Source organism: Larus michahellis, chromosome 2 (genome assembly GCF_964199755.1).
Source record: "Larus michahellis chromosome 2, bLarMic1.1, whole genome shotgun sequence".
Taxonomy (NCBI): domain Eukaryota; kingdom Metazoa; phylum Chordata; class Aves; order Charadriiformes; family Laridae; genus Larus; species Larus michahellis.
In genome coordinates this window covers 76,659,463-76,676,471 of record NC_133897.1, presented here as the reverse complement: position 1 = coordinate 76,676,471, position 17,009 = coordinate 76,659,463, and the positions used below count along the sequence as shown (strand labels likewise).

The window sequence follows — 17,009 nt, the reverse complement described above, 5'->3', positions numbered from 1 at the left end:
TGTAGCCTGAGCTGTAGAAACATCCTTGCAGGGCTTTACCAAAGAAAGGGTGGTAGCGGCACCACCCCCACCCCCAAACCTATAGCTCTGCCATTGCATGCCAGCAGCGCACAGCACGCAGGGAGGTGCTGATGGGAGGTAGAGGTTCAGCCCTCAAGCACCTTGTGCTTGTCTCCTTCCCTTCACTCCGAATGGCAAACCCAAGCATCCTGGGAATGGCTGTGTTTTTAAAGTTGCAAAACTACTTTCATTAGACTGCTTTCCCATAACCTGCTTCACATTGAATTCTCCCGTGGGATTAATCACGGAAAAGGATACCATGCAGTAGAGATGAAAATAAACTCAACTGGGCCAATGGAAAGCTGTCCTCTCATTTAGTCGTGATTTTCTGAAAATTATTGTTTGAGATGAAATTTTGTTTGTCTAGTTTAAAATCCAGGATTAATCAGTCGGGAAAGTTGACAATTCTGTTTCTCTATTTTGTATCTCCTATGGGTGTTTTCCAGCATTTAAAACAATCTCCAGATCATTATTGTTTGAGGTGGGACTGAACAAAGGCTTGTTTATTTTCCATTCAGGCAAATAAAAAAATAGCATTTCAAAAGGTTTTATAATTTCCATCATTGCAACTAAATATGTTTGGTGTATCTGAATAAACCCGATTCAGATATTTGTTCTTGAGATGCACTAGCAGAAGCTACAACAAAACTTTTCTTTTACAATGTGATTGCAAATATAGGTGATATGAAACTACATATTTTCTTCGTTTTAATAAGAAAAACCCCAAGAAGGGAGAGAAACTACTCAACAGACAGACATGTATATGTTTATTCACACGCAGACACACAAACATTTACTATGAACTGCATTAAACATAATGACAGAATGCCACAGCACGAATATTCCTGTGTCTTTTGTTTCTCACTGCTTCTCTAGAAATTTCAAGATTTTTAAGATTTCATCTGCAAGTTTTCAGTAAGTGCTAGAAACTCATGCCATCCAAAAAAACAACTCAATCCTCCGTGGTATTAACACTCTCTGGATAGATGCTGGTAGATTCAGCAGCCTGTTGATGCAGCAAACTACGTCAGAGGTGCAAAAAAACAACCTATGCCGCACAGATGGAATTAGGACATGGTTTCCTTCAATCCTTTCCCACCACCAAGAGCCCAGGGAGGGCACTTGGCTTCTGCCTTCCCACTGATCCCTAAAGGCAACGCCTTGGACCGGGACAACACTTTTGTGTGGCTAGACTGCACCCTGCGTGATATTCTGGGGACACCCTGGACCCTGTGCAGCAGCTGAAAGGGGATGTTGTGCTTGTGTTCATCCGCACGATGCCAGCCGGCCTCCCACAGCTGCCGCCGGCATGCCGCCGCTCCATGTTAATTCCCTCACCATGCAGGGCACAACCCAGCTCCTGACCTTAATCATGACCTGGCGTGGGGAGGGCAGGATTTGATGGCTGGTTTGCTTTCACCTTGACCCTTTCCATGCCCCGTCCCATACTGTGATGCCACTGCTACCGGAGCAGTCTGCAGGCAGGCATTTATTTACACACCTTCTGTACGTGGGTATTCTTGCACACACCATGCCTTAGAAATGATAGAATTCTGCAAAGAAAGGAAATGACAACTCCGGGAGCTGGGAAAAAGCATCCAGGGTCAGCTGAACCCCTTTTCTGAGTCTTTTTAAGAGAGTCAGATTTCACTCCACAAACCCACTGTAATTTAAACCCCGTCACATTGTGCGAGAAACAAAACCAAAGCAAAGCAGACCCTGTTGGATGGAGCCCAGCTGCCTAGAGCTACTTTGACACCTCTCATTAGCCGTAAATGTCAGGTCTCGCTTCACATGCTCAGCCAAAGGTGCTGGATTTTGTCTCACCTCCTTTTAGCGTGCACCAAGCCTGATCTGTCTAACTGCAGCTTCATGGGACCAGATTGAACCTTCAAAGTCCCGCTCTGCCACGCTCAGCTCCATTTCCATGCAAACTCCCCGCATTAAGGCAACCTTCCAACACATACTCCGAGCAATTAGAAGATTTCCTACCTGTTGTAAGGCAGCCTTATTGTGAGTGTATATCATAACATAGATTTTTATGTGTTATTCCACACCCGGATTGCTGTGTTTGTTGCAGGGGGCTGAGCTACAGCCCCTGTGGGAGCTATGAACGGTGTATTTGCAAGTAGAATGTAGGTTTCTGTGCTATTTCTGAAGCTCTGCAATTCACTTCCTGCATGGACTGGGGTTTTGCTTAGATGCAAAGCTTAGATTGAGCTGTCAGTCACAATATACTTCTCTTTTTCCCGTTTTAGAAAAGGGATTTATACCTTTAAAGGATGCACTCATATCAAAACCTTGTAGTCTTTACTACGTTGGCTTTGGAGCGAAATGCCAGAGAGATATGAAGGTGTGTGACAGAATTAAGTCTGTGCTATAAAGCAAGCCTAACCTATGTCCAAATCCCAGCCTTGCTGCAGAACAAACAGCGGTCTCCTTCAGCTGCACTGGGCTTGGAATCAAATCCCTGCAGAGCTTGGTAAAAAGCTGTCCAGGTAAAAACAAACTGAATTTTTTAACAGCATATTTCCAGGCAATTGTAATGATTCCTGCTGACAGTTTAGTTTTAAGGACCAAATTCTCAGACAATAACTCATGACCCAATTCTGAAGTCAAGACTACAGTTCACAAATAATTGTCCCCATACATACCTCAGCAATTTTGGAGAGAAAGGATGCTAAAAGAAGGCCACAGTAAGCATAAAAGACACAAAACTAGTTGGCCAGATATTTAAACCAGATGAACTCAAATTAGTAATAAATACAGATTTTCAGCAGCAGTTTCTGCAAACCGATAGAGGGGAGTTTAGTGGCTCCTAAGTCAAGGCAGGTAAGAAGTTGGATAGTCTTTACTAAGTTACTGCCTTACCACACACCATCTGCCCACCTCCACCCCATGTGAAACAAAGGCAGAAGGTAATTCACGGATAAAACCACACTGGGTGTCTTCACTTCTGACTGCATTCCTCCCTCCTTCCCCACTACTAAAACGTATTAAGATGTTTATGCATCTTTAGTCAAATCAGTGTCACAAAAACAGGGAGCACAATTTTGAAAGAAAGAAAAAAAAAAAAAGCAAGACCAGGATATTTACTGTCTCATACTGTTTCACCTTTCTCCAGAGCTTAATTTTAAATTAGCTTTGTGCCTTGGCTAATTAGCCTACACACTGATATTTTTAAATGATGATTAATTTTTCCAGCACCTTAGAATACAGGCTTAATTCTAGTAATCACAGCTGCTCACTGCTATAGCTTGTTAATGCTTATTTAATCTTTGAGGCCCCAACTTAAAGCCTTCATCTCTGGATACCTTTAAGAAGGAGTTAGGCACACATCTGTCAAGGATGAAGTTGATATAGTTGCACTTGCCTTCAGAAGGAAAGGTAGTTTAATGACCTCTTAAGGTCCTCTTCAGGGCTCATTTTCCATGACAGAGTCCAATCATAACACAACCTAATTGCGATATTTCAAGAGAAAGTTACCCCATGCCAGTGGCTCCCCTCCACTCCCCACTTCTCTTTTGTTCGTGTTTTAATACATCTGTTCTATGTAGTGCAGTTTGGCCATGAGAAAAGCAGGAAGAATATCTTTGAGAAACTTCCCCTATGCCAGATAGACAACTTTCACGTGACAGATAGGGAACCATAAGCTCTGTCTTTCTATTCTACCATCTATTGTACGTGACATAAAACTAGGATATTCAATACCGGAAGGAGAGTGGTAGAACAGAATCTCTCACCAGGCTTTCGCAGACACAGGCTCCAGGTCTCTCCACCAGCAGAGCACTCAGCAGTACAAATTTGATCTGGACCAGATCTGGGCGGAAGATTGCATTTCTATCAAGTTAGTCCTGGTACCTGCGATACAGGTAATATCCACTCCAGCACAAAATCTGTCATTGCCATTTCCAACCTCAGGCAGTCTTTGGACATTTGAACCATATCTGGAGATACTTGAATGATAGCTATGGCAACAGTGCTCTGCGTTGTGTGACCACTATGCGTATAAAACACTGGGGACCTCTCTGATGGGTTTGCTCTACTGTCAGAGTCTGGTCTAAAAAGGCATGAGTGCCTTGGCATTTCTGACAGACTTTTTGAGGCAGGTCCTACAATTATGAAGCGGTTCACAACCCACACGTGCATATTTTTGAAGTGTAAAATGTTCCAGAAATTCCTGGTGTATTCTCCACAATTTCTACCTTCTGTGCTGCTTTTCTTCCTTTCTTAAAATTTCCTTTCTCTCACCACTTCAGTAAAGATCAGAAGTCATTATATTGTTCTGTTTGACGTATCAATTCCCTCTAGACTAATCTCTGCAATGGCACGCAGATCTGCAGACATATTTTTCTGGAAAAGTTAAAACACATTTGAATATTGTTCAGTATATTATAATCTTTTTTCTGTTCATTTTTAATCGCCCCTAGAGTGAAGCTTTATGTTTTTCATTTGAACACAAAGATTTCTTTTATGTCTAAGATGTAAATTAGCAGTGGGCAGAGCAACCGCAAAAAGAGAAAAGGAGAGGGGCTGAACATTTCACCTCCCATCACCCAATAATGAACCCACAGTGAGCTACGGAGGACACATGCCCCCAGCTGAAGCCCTCTCCATCTTCCCACCGCTCACTGCTGTGACTTGGCGCAGACCCAAGCCTATCCACTCCACGTAGGACTCCCGTTCAAGTGCTCTGGCTCTGGAGAGACTTTGGAGACCAGCACAGAAGCTTTAAACCTCCCACACTCAAACCGAGCCTTCCCCTTTGCTTCTTTGCCAAAAACACCTGACAGGACTTCAGTTGTACTCTTCTACAGATGCTGTTTACAGAGCTGGGTCTGTACAATGGGGCAAGCCATAGCAGCAGCAAGCAACTGAAGCCCTTTAAGTGCCTGTGTTTGTCCCCAGAAAGGAGTGCTGCAGGGGTGAGAAGACAGGAGATGACTTCTGGCAGCACTTGGCCTGGGTGGACTTACCAGTGTTCCAGCAAACAAGGTGAACTGGGAAGGGGACGCTTGGTTTGTAGCCTGCCATCCAGCACTAGGAGAAGGAGCAGAAGACTAAGGAAGGAGTTCCCAGGCCACGGAGGAGGAAGAGCACTGAGTTATTAAAAGTGCGTGGACATCAGGGAATCATCTGGACCACCAGTTTGCAGCTGAACTCCAAGCATTTCGTGAAACGCTGCTCCCCATGGGTGCAAATGTTTGCTCATCCTTACAGGGGAAACTGTAACATACAATTAGAAGTATATTTTGTAATACTGTGTTGTTTACAGACACACTGTATGGGAAAGGATGAAAGCTGGTTCTGGTTTTAAGTGATTTTGTTTTATATTTTAGTTCTCTAAAATTAACCAGGGGAAACTGACTGCGTTTGATGGTCTGATATAACAAATTCAAAACCTTAACGTCTGTCTCTAAAATAAAACAAAACAAAAACAGTCCTTTGATTTCGGTTCTCTCCTTTAAATTTCTCTGACTGCAATTGCCTCTGACTCCTTAGATTAAAAAAAGGGTCTGATACGCAACCATTGCCTGTACACAATCTAAGGGACAGTACTGAAGACTATGGCATTTCTCTGTATATATATATATGTATATATCTCTATGTATATGACCACCAACAAAATCCGGTCGGGTGAATTCAGGAAGAGTTTTCTAAGTGGTACGTCTGTGCTCTAATCTGCTAGGGGGAACAGCAAATCTCTCTTTTGGTACAGCACATCCATTACACAGCCCCAGACAGATGCATGTGGTAATACTGTCCTAAAACTATGTACTACAGACAACGTGTCAGAGATAGGAAAGAAGTAGTGGAGAATAACAATTTCCATTGTCTGATCCTCAGGTAGATGCACTGTCAGCACTGAGCTTTCCTTACCCAAGGAGGGGACCCACAACCAATACATTGCCGCCCTCCCAGAAAGGTGTCCTTTAGCATGGTGGAGGCCAGCCCATTCCCAACCCTCCTGCCACCTTCCTGCTAGCATAGTGTTTTAAATGGTAAGGTCTTACTGTTAGTCTGCTTTGTGCCCAGTCTCCCCTGCAAAGGCTCAATGCTGTCTACAAATATGATTTCATCAAGAACTTTTCTATTTACGCTGAGAAAACACATGGCACAGTCCCTCAAGGAGTTCAGTTTGGATCTGACGAGATATACCAATGATGCTGCACTAATACACAGTCCTCATAGTCTTTCCCAAGACCTTTGGTGTTGCCAGAACATTGCCTGGTTTATGCTAAACCAAAAATCTCTTCATTCATTTCTTAGGTACAACATCATTCTTCTATTTTAAAATATTCTGTGATTTGTCTGGGTAGGGTATTTAGGCAAGCACATGCCCTTACCTATTGGCTTTGTTCCAGCCTGAGGTGTTACGTTTTTCCTAGCATAGCATTGGTCACACTACAAAAAGACCTCACCTCAAAGGCTGCAGTATTTCAATGCTGTTTGAAGTCATTGTGTCTGTAATGCCATCCCTCCAAGGATCTGATGAAGGGTGCTAATGTACACATAATTTTTTAAATTGTACACCAGTTAGGAAAAAAATGACACCGCATGGGAGATGGTATTGTTGTGAATTAGATTTATAACATTTAAAGAACCGACAAGTGGATTGGTAATGTGACGTACCTTATTCAGATTCAGATGCTAACTGCTCATGAGATGGAGTACTTTCATTGAGTGCTGAAAACTGAACCTGGTTATAGAAGACCTCCTAAGTTTATTCCAGCTGGACCAAACATAAACCTTTGTCAAACAAGGAGTTACTGGATTTGTCAAAGACATAAAGGAAATGTGTGTTATCCTAGAAACTGCAATAGATAACCTAATGATAAGTTTCAGACTGACACCGAAAGAAGAACCTGGCCTACACTATAAAGTCAAGAGTAGTCTGGGTCAGACTATGGGTGCTATGCTATGGGCCTACGGCAGAGACAGCCATTTAACAATGCATTTCTGGGAACCTCAGAGCCACATTCCCTGCCTTGGGGTGCCCAAGGTTGGCTCTTAACTCCCCCTAAGCATTCAAAAAAAATTGGGTGATGTCAATGACAACCCTCTACAATTTAAAAAAAAAGAAAAAGTACATTTGGACTGAGATGCAATTTGTTTTGATAGGGAACAAACTACAGTATGGTTTGGCTGCAAATAAAACCTAACTGGTCTTAACAGCACCCTGCAAAGCTGCTAAGGACCTATACACGGACACAGGATCAATATAAGATAAACTTGCATTTCATAGCTGGAATCAGAGCCACTTCATTCTGACAAAATAATAAAACAGCAAAAGAACAATGAGACACACTGGCACATGTGTACGTTTTCTATAACCACACATAATGAAGGCTTTAGCAATGCAGAACTCAACCTCCCAGCTCAAAGTTTTATTGGATATTATCTCGCTGGATTTGGAGCAACAGCTCTGAACACAGTAAAAGACATTCATTTTTCACAATGTTTCCCCATATAACTGACAAATTTATTATTGTTATAAAAAAGGACACAATTTTGAAATCCTCAGAGTGCCTGGCTTGTAATGGTGCCAAATGTGTTTCTCTTTTCATTAGCATTCAGGGATCACTATGTCGAAACCACTCTCATCTACTTTTTCCACCCACATAGATGCAGCTGATGCTGGATCACCAGCTACCTCGGTTCTGGTCCAAGGTAATAGCTTAGGACCAGAGCAATAAGATATACTGAGAGGCTTTTCAAATTAGAATGGAAACTGCTAGATGTCCTCAACATAGCCTCCCACTGGCCTATTTCAGTATGGTGTGAACTCTGTGAAAATCTTGTGGCTACCCCACCTCCCTGGTTGAGAATTATAGACACTCCTCTCAGTTTGTAGAATGGTTACAAAAGTAGATACGTTCAGAAATTCAAAAAAATGATCAAAGAACTCACAAGCATTACCTAAACCTCTGGAATGCATGTATTCTTCAACAGGATTTGGCACATCTTTCACCTCTGCAGAAAGAAAGTGAATGAAACAGCAACACAACACGTTCCAGTTGGTAACTGTCTGAAGAGGTCACAGGCAAAAAAAAAAAAAAAAAAAAAAGAACTTAACAGGACATCAAAGTACTTGGTGAGCCAAATTTTGCTTCTCCCAAGAAGAAGTACAGTCCTCCCTTCATTTGCAACCCTTGTGAAGAGGGCAGGAACTTGAAGCCAGAGACGACCTGCTTTCTCCCGGGGTTCCTCAGCTCTTTAGACCTCAGCCGAATGACCCAGATCTCAACACCACATCATTGTGAAAATATCTTTGATACATTGTCTTTCTCTTTCATGAAGTCACCTTGTGGGCCTGATACATGACACAAACATGGTTCCCCTCAGCTGAACATACCTAAACTTCCCTACTGGAAGAAGGCTTCTTCAGGAAGGCTGGACTCTTTTGCTTCCCTGACTTCACTGGACACTTCCTCTGTCTGCTATTTCTCATCCTGTCTATCCTCCTTGTCAGCACAGACCTCTGTCTCCTCTTTGCCCACTTTTCTCTCAGAGGCCCACCCTGGAGTTCACCACAGCCAGTGACACCAGGGAATGAGATGTGGTGGCCATTCATATTATCCTCTGGGAGCCCCTTGAGTAACTCTTGCACCAGTTGTATCCCTACCCTCTGGGATAGCCAGGCTTCAGCAGGCAATGGTATCACGGTGAGTACCATTAACCCAGTCACATCTACATGTCACATTTTACCTTACAGAGCCTGCAGTAAGGATTTGTCGTCTTTATTTCCACTTCGCTTTTTCTCACCCGCTTCCACTGTAACCTCACTCCTTTTTTTATTTCTTTGTCATACTCAGACCTAGACCCAGTGAGCGAGGGTTGGATACTTCTCTCATCACAGCCAGCTAGGAGCTTGACATAGCCTAAGTTGCATGTGCTTTCTCTGCAGTAATTGGAGACAGTTCCAGAGGGCTATTTATCCCGCTGTATTGAGGTACACCAGAGAGGGGGGAATGCATCATCTTATAGAGAGCAAGAGGTCAGGCAGCAAGGTCTAAGAAGAGAAGCTGAATATTCAGATGATCACAGTTTGGCAGTGCCACCCTTACAGCATGAATAATAAAGATTTGAAAGACAGTGACCAACCGATAAGAGCTTCACTCCTCTGGAAGCCCAGATGTCCTCTCCTTTCCATTATCACTTTCAAGTTGAGGGGTGGGGATGGTGATTTCTGGTGTCCCCAGGAGGTTGTGAAGACCCTAAGGGCATGTTCAGCACTGGTCTGTGGGGCTGACATCAGTTCTGTGCAACACCATGCTCAGTGTTAGGTTATCATTTGGGTCAACAGCCACAAATGTTTCTTTCAAACTTCTTTTCAGACTCTGCATCAAGGTTAAGCCTAGTTCTCCAGGATCCACATCAGCCTCCATTTAAGGCAAGGAAAACAAAGGAAACTGTTCCTTTGAAACTACTAACGATTGAAGCCTTTTAATTCTTTTCCTGTTTGCCATTAATTTCTGCCCCTGTGAGCCTCAGAGCTTGCTTCTTTATCTTCTAAGCTTTAGAAGCCTTGTTTTCCTCAAGGACACCTTGGATTTATGAACATTTCTTTCTTTGTTCACCATGCCCTTCCAATTCTTTTTCAGAATCAGGAAGTCATTACAGCACCAGTTGATTCTCTCTCCTTGCCAAGTGAACCTTGAGTTTGGAAAGTAAATGTTTTCTGTATGCAGGGAATCCTTTCTTGATCATTTTCCAAGTAATACAGAATGCCTATTACAAGAAAGAAATCTCTGTATATTCTTACAAAAACACAACATTAATAAAAGAGATAAATCTATATTGGTCCTCAATTTCCCCACTCCAATCTTCAAAACAACAAAACAAAATTTATATATTGTCTTCATTCAGTGAAAAGATTGCCTCCTTCATAAATCAACAAATTCACCTTTTCTCAAGCCTGCTTCTCCTTAATAGTCTTGTATATACTTTCCTCTTCACCTCGATTCTTCTCTCTCTGCTCATTATCATTAGGAGTCCTATTCTTACCAGGCATGTAAATGGGAATCTTGAAAACTTTACTGATGTCCACATCTACAGTCTCATTTTTCCTTTATGTCCTTCCTTCTGAATCCAACCTAAGCAATGCACAGTCAAGTCAGAGACTGCATATCTTCATTGAGAGTGAGTCCTACTTATAAATGCAAACGAATTCAATCTCCCCTCCTGATTTCACAAGTCTGCCTAAAACGATATTCCTTCACTTCAGGATATACCCTGATAATAGAGTGGAAAGTTATTTCAGGTGTCTTAATTCCCCTGGCCAAGTTGTACAGCTTTTCAGGCAGACATTGTCCAAAATACTGTTCAAAATATTTTTCCCCAGTTGTTGAGACAAACCCCAAACAAACTAATAAACGCCTAGCCTGCTGAGCAAGCACGAAAAAGAGTCTGTATGACAGACCACCAAAATATGTTGTCACACTATTCATACTGGCAGGGAAAAAGTAAGTACTGAAAAAAATGAAACAACGCCAGGTTGAGTTACCATACGTCGTTGTTAATAAAATCATGTTATCACTCATAAAGTGAATAAAAGAAAGGCCACCCTCATGTACCTCACTGATGTGCTGTGGAAGGCAACAGTAAAGCAAAGGGCAGAGCCTGGCCACGTGCATGAAGACGATGGGATCCCACTTGACCTATAAGAGTGAGATATTTCCTCCTGGACTGCTGCATGTGATCCACTGGGAAGGACAAACGGGGAGCGGATTTCTAGTGAGTGATCCCTGTGTTTACCAGAAGGCTGGAAAAAGGAGCAGCCTTCAGTGCGCTCCTAAAGTTGCCAGTGGTGGGTGCGAGAGTCTATCCACGATGAGTCTGTCAGGAGAAGGGGAGGGAGAAAAAGAAGAGAAACTAAGAAATTGGTAAATTTGCAGTTTATTCCTGGCTTAGAAGCCCACCTTGCATATTGCTCCAGATCACAAGCCCAAACCTGCTTCCAGGGAATTCAGTGACAGCCAAGGATCAGGGTCCATTCCAGTTAAGTATTTTATATCCTTACAAGGGATATTTGGAATATCAGCAAACATACAAGTTCCCAGTTCCTTTTAGCACAAATACCCGCGTTCTTTTAGAGTATAAATATTTTAAAACTGTTGATCCTTGCATCTTGCTCTTACCTTTGTGGTCTTCAGAAGCTCAAATATAACAATCATTAGCTGCACTCACTTCATTTATTTAAAATCTCATCAGTTTGTCTATACAACACAGGTTCTCAAATGGATGAAGCCATGACGCTTTTTGATATCCTTGGGCTGCTCCTCAGAGCTCTGAGGAGAGCAAGGCACAAGATGAGTGACAATCTCAGTCTGAGAGCCTGTCCTGGTCTTCCTGCTACACCAAGGTGCAGCAAGGCAATACAATCTGCCTGAAAAGACTTCATAATGACAGAACCAGCAAAGAGAGATAAAAATCAGGAAGAGAAACAGAGTCCTTTGGTTCTTTTCCCACTAGAGTCCATTTCAGAAGCACAGGCAGAAGCCCAGCCAGAGGTTTAGCTAGGAAGGTCACAGGCAAACATTTGCCAGTTCATGACATCTGCTTGCATGCAGGTCATCCTCTGAAAATTACAAACCTGTCCTTCATGATGAAAAAACCAAAAAGTGTCAAGACTTACATTCCTGAGAGATTTCCAATCCCTCAGCCACACTGCTTGGGGTTTTAGAAAGCATCAGTCCTCCATTTTTTTCACAGTGGTATTCTTCCCAGTAGTACCTTACCAGCAAAAGGGAGCCCCACTGCATCCCTCCTACTTGTAGCACAGTGCAGAGGGACCACTCCTGGCCTGATGATCATTGCCTCAGGCCACTAGCGGTCCCTGAGACCAAGAACCTCAGAAAACAATTTTTGGCAATCAATTTATGATGTCTGATCCTGTTTCTCAGCAGGAAGGGCACCCCAAACAATTGCCAACAAAGCTTTTGAGCTGCCACCCAATTTATATATTCCAGAAGAACTAATCTAAGCAAGTTTTTCAGAGCATCACTTCTGTTTTACTAGGATGATTTCTGTAACATGCTGCTTGTCTTACCAACCCTACAGATCTTAGAAAGGGAAAGAGGGACATAATCAAAGAAAGACTACCAAAAAATGAGCTAAAACAGGTTTTCATTTCAGAGTCTTCTCTTGTGATACAAAAGCTGTACAGCATGTTGTAATGTTGATAATCTCTGCTTTTAAGCAGTATTACACTCTCATTTCTAGCTCTTGCTCTGGATATTCAGGGATTCTTAAGAGACCTAGCAGGTTTCAGACTGAGTAGACATTAGGTATTTAATGGTGCAAGATAAGTGAACATAATTTCACAGCTCTGCATTTCAGTATATCAGTATTTATTAACACCTATAGAACACAAACATTTCTGTGTCACGATGTAGAAGGACTCATTTAATATGGAATTAAAATGCATTCAACTCCATGACAAAACAACACTGCTGTTTGACTACGTGTAATCGTAGGTCAAGAAGTGAAGAAGAATATCACATCCAATTAATGCTTCTTACAGCCTGAAAGCTGCAGAGTGGAATTTAGTCACTTCGCTGAAGGAAGCACTATTATTCTTATGAAAAAGAGACAGGAAATTTCTTCATTACAAATACAGCTAATTAAAAGATGAATTTTGCATCATGCAATCAATTTCAAGATACCAACACCTAGATTTAATTCAAGATTAAAAAAAAAAAGAAACAAACTTTAAAAACAACTTTTCAAATTCAAAACTTCCAAATGTTTCATGAAACGAAATCCTCTATAAAGATTTCATTTGAATGCTTTTCAGAAAGCCTAAAAGGACTGTGTGGATAAAATCATTATCTTTTTGACTTTTACATAAATGAATGGAACATAATATACCTGAAATGAAAATGTCAATGGAGCCAATACATGTTTCTGTGGAACATTTCAATTTGTCAGCTGAACACTGCAACATAAAGTTTTCCACCAGGTAGATGTACAAGCAGGCATCAGGAGATGGGATTATCTGTAACACAATTTGGACCATTATTTCATGGAAAAAAAGTATTATCAACTTAGAAATAGCAGTCAGACACACACTTTCCCCCAAAAGGTAGCGAAAACTAGGTCACAAGTTTGTGCCTTTTAAAAGAAATTCCATACTCTCTTTCCCTACTTGTGCCTCCTCCTGAGTGTTCTTTGAGGGGATGAGGAGGTGCAGGAAGGTTACGGCTGTCCTGACTGGGGTCAAGCCAGCTGGGGTCAAGCCTGAGACCGGGCAGCTTATGAGAGCTGAGACTCACAGGCCAAAAAGGCTGCACAGCAAATAAAGTCTGGACACCTCGTCTTCCCCTCTCGTTACAAGTCACAGCATCAAAATTAAGTCAGAAGTTGCGAGAGACAAATTCACATCAGTTTCAAAGACCTACAGACAGAAAGGTTGCAAAGGAAATTGCTAACCCTGGAAAAGATGCAGCCTATATGAAATTACATTTAAAAAGGAGAGAGCACAACATATTGATCTGAGCTTTGCCAGAATAAAATATTAACGATAAGACCCTTCCTTCACACCAACCGCAACCATTATACTGATAAAAAACCCATAAAGATAACAAAGTCATCTCACAAAACAAGAGAGAAAATAGCCCAGGGCGATTTAGAATACCATTTGCCCCAAACACGTTTTCTGAAAATATTTTGCCACAGATAAAAGGGCTTCACTTAAAGAGCTTCACTTCCTTTTCTTGGGCAAATGTTTGTAAATCAGTGAGGAAAATGGCTAGTAACAGTCCCTTGCAGATTTGTAAGAGCTTTTTAGTTGTACGTTACATAACCCTTCTTACCGTGTGAAGGTGATGTCCATTGGGTAAGCTGGGATCACAACACAATACATTGTAGAGATTTTTAATAAGTGAATCTCTCCTGTGCCTTCCCTGTCCTCTGGCTAGTCATCTACCTCTCTACGATTTATAGAATAACACATCCCAGTCCTACAGGTAACTCCACATAGCAGCAGTTTATAAATCAACATAGGTAAGAGAAGCTAAAGCTTCTGTCCTCCTTGCTTCAAATGAGCTGCCCACCCTCCGGTTCAAGAATTAGGACTTTTTCATAGTTTCCTCTTTTCCCATCCAAGCAACGCCAAAATAAAAGTTGTATGGCAAAGGATATGGGGAATTTTCAATATTTCCAGGGAACAGAAAGGACTTAATGGAAGTCCTGGAAAGTCCTGAGGCTTCCATTTAGTATCATAAGGTTATTTAATTTTTTCTGGGATATTATGGTCACCTTTTAACTCTAAAAATCAGAACTTCTAAATAAGCATTTGTATTTATGAACAGATAAAAGCAGTTGCAACATATTTTCCAAATCTGTCTAAAATAGTTCTTGATTACTTCTACTGAGTTATGTTCTAGGAAAATCCACACAGTTTATAAGCTGTACAACTGGCAAAGCTACAGCTCAAATAATACATATAATCCTACACCAACCACAGGACCATGCAGTCCCTGAGTGACTGAGCGTGTTTGCATGCACACGCACCCACAGGACAAAAGTACTCCACCATCGATACTCTTTCCATACAGACCACGTATGAATGCATGGCTGGTGACTAACTCACAGTGGCCACATCTTGGCTTCTCTTTCGGACCCCTCCTGAGAAATGCCCATGTGATGGTGCTCAGGGTACCTCAGGAGCTCAAGGCACCCTGAACGGAGCACCTAAACAGGGCCAGACACTTTTCTATCCCAACGGGTACCACCTATTCCACAATGCCTTGCTGCACACATGAAAAAAGGAGCTGTCACGTACCTTAATTGTAGCCATCAAGGTAAAAAAATAGAGGACTTCAGGGACACAAGGTCATGAAGAGGCAGTCTTCAGCAACTTCTCACACAGCCCTTCAATAGGACTGTAATGCCCAGAAAAGATCTACAAATACAGCACCCAAGAAGAGGATGGAAGTGCTGCCCAACACAGGGTATTTAGTGAGACACAGGGTCAGTAATGTCAGTAGCAGTGTAGTAGTAGAGAGTATTGAATGGGAGAAGCATCAGCCTGATACTCAGCCTACAAAGGAATTCAGGGAAGGTGGCAGAATTTAAACAGCAAAATAAAGCTCAACACTAGCAATTTGGGGAAACCAGTGATAGCACAGGAATGGGACAATTGAGAGATGCAGTTTTCTATAGCTCTTAAAGTAGACCAAATATTTTGCCTGATATTTTTTTCTAAGCCCTCACTTATACAAGTTCTCAAACACATTTCTGTGGCACCTTTCCCCAAATGAAAGCTGAGTAAGAATTTGGCCTAGCCAAATTTGCAACTAAAAGAGCCATGAAACTACAGTAGGAGAAACTGCTTTTGGAAGGATTGACAAGGAGCATTGATACTGTTGCCAAGGTAAGAAAGATCATTCAAACATACTTGATGAAAATCAAATATAATTCCAGCTGTTACCATTTCAGCATGATGTGGTCCAGTGCTCCCAGAAGAGAAAAGTCCATGTGAAGTCAATCCACATGTGATTAACATGCCCCAAGGGTGGGACTTGGGACAAATATGTCTCATAAGCAACACACCTTCTCCAACTGTCTCTGCACTGGAAATATAAATTGCTTTGTATTTAAAAGAAGTTTAATAAAATAAATATGAACCTGCCTTTAACTCTTAAACTAGAAGTTGACAATTTGTCAGACAAATGAAGCTTGTTCTAGAGGGCTAAGGAAAACTTTATGATAAGAGGACAGTTTCCTTACTGCCAAATTATTTAGGAGTTCTCTCTGCCTTCTCCCTGGGTCCTTTGAGACAGCATGACAACCCTAGCATGTCGGGGCTAGGCAGAGATCAGCTTCCATATTTTTTGTCTGGAAGGAGTTGAGTTATTTTGTTCACAGCAAATGCTTGTTTCACCAACATGGGGCCAGTAACAGGAGTACTGAAAGAGTTACTTCATTTGGATCATCAGCTATTAAAGGATTAATTTTGGCCTCTGAGCTACATGACTGCTTCTAGAGGAAAATTTTGGCTCGTGCTGTCTCTTACTGACATGGGAAAATCCATGACTACCTAATCATACAAAGTGTTGTGTGCCATCAAATACAATGGAAGAAATCAGGGAGTAGGCTGTTTGTGAGATCAGGCTCTCCATAGCTGTGCATGTCTCCCTGGGTTATGCTCAAATGAAATTTTCTAGGTGAAAATTCCATTAGAATCCTTCTGCTTTCTGCATGTTTCTACTGTAAGGCTTATTGCTCAAGGGATCAACAAATCCAGTCAGCAGACCCACTCCAAACCTCGTTAGCCACAGCAGTAACAATTATGAATCAGCTGAAATTTTCAGTGGAAATTTCTATCGCATTTTCAAAATCTGGGAAAGAAACTTCAAGCATGTATTTATGATGTTCAGATTTGCATTCAAATGATCCAGTTTCACCATTGTGAATCTTCTGCTGATGTCTTCAGGTCTGGACTGGAGTTCATGTAGATCACTTTCATTGAAGCCGGGTAGCCAGCCTGCCAGAACCAGAAATGAAAACACGCTTCAATGATGACACAACACAACTGAATCTTGACCTCAGGGCAACAAATTTTTGTGGTACAGCTAGAGATTTGTGAAATGAGCAATTACGCAAGAGTTCTCAGAAGTCAAAGGAGGTTAAAGGAAAAACACAGAGGTATCTTCCAGAAATACATCAACCCTGTACCCTCTCTGGGATGCCAAACAAGAATTTTGACATCAGCTAATATCCTCGTGTGCAGCTGGGCTAAGACTTCTTAATTTCTTCATCACCCGTTGACAGCTTTGCCTTTTAGAATTTGGGTAGGTGTGAGTGTGCTTGTGTGATGAAAGGGGGGGAAAGACAAAGGAGATCATTTCCAAGAAAGCAAGAGATGTTGTGGGTTTTTTTTTTCAACTCACATAATATTTCTTCTTCCAATAATTACAGTTCTCTGTGCTTGTTTTAGTCAT

The 17,009-nt window shown here is 41.8% G+C and overlaps 1 long non-coding RNA gene across 1 annotated transcript; it reads right to left on the bottom strand.

The window, feature by feature from the left end:
• Positions 1 to 10,643: 10,643 nt before the first annotated feature.
• Positions 10,644 to 16,326, bottom strand: LOC141739201 (uncharacterized). Its single transcript, XR_012585608.1, has 3 exons — positions 14,849 to 16,326; positions 12,934 to 13,060; positions 10,644 to 10,899 (listed from the first exon to the last, which is right to left on the bottom strand). It is a non-coding gene; the product is annotated as an uncharacterized LOC141739201 (long non-coding RNA).
• Positions 16,327 to 17,009: the final 683 nt, after the last annotated feature.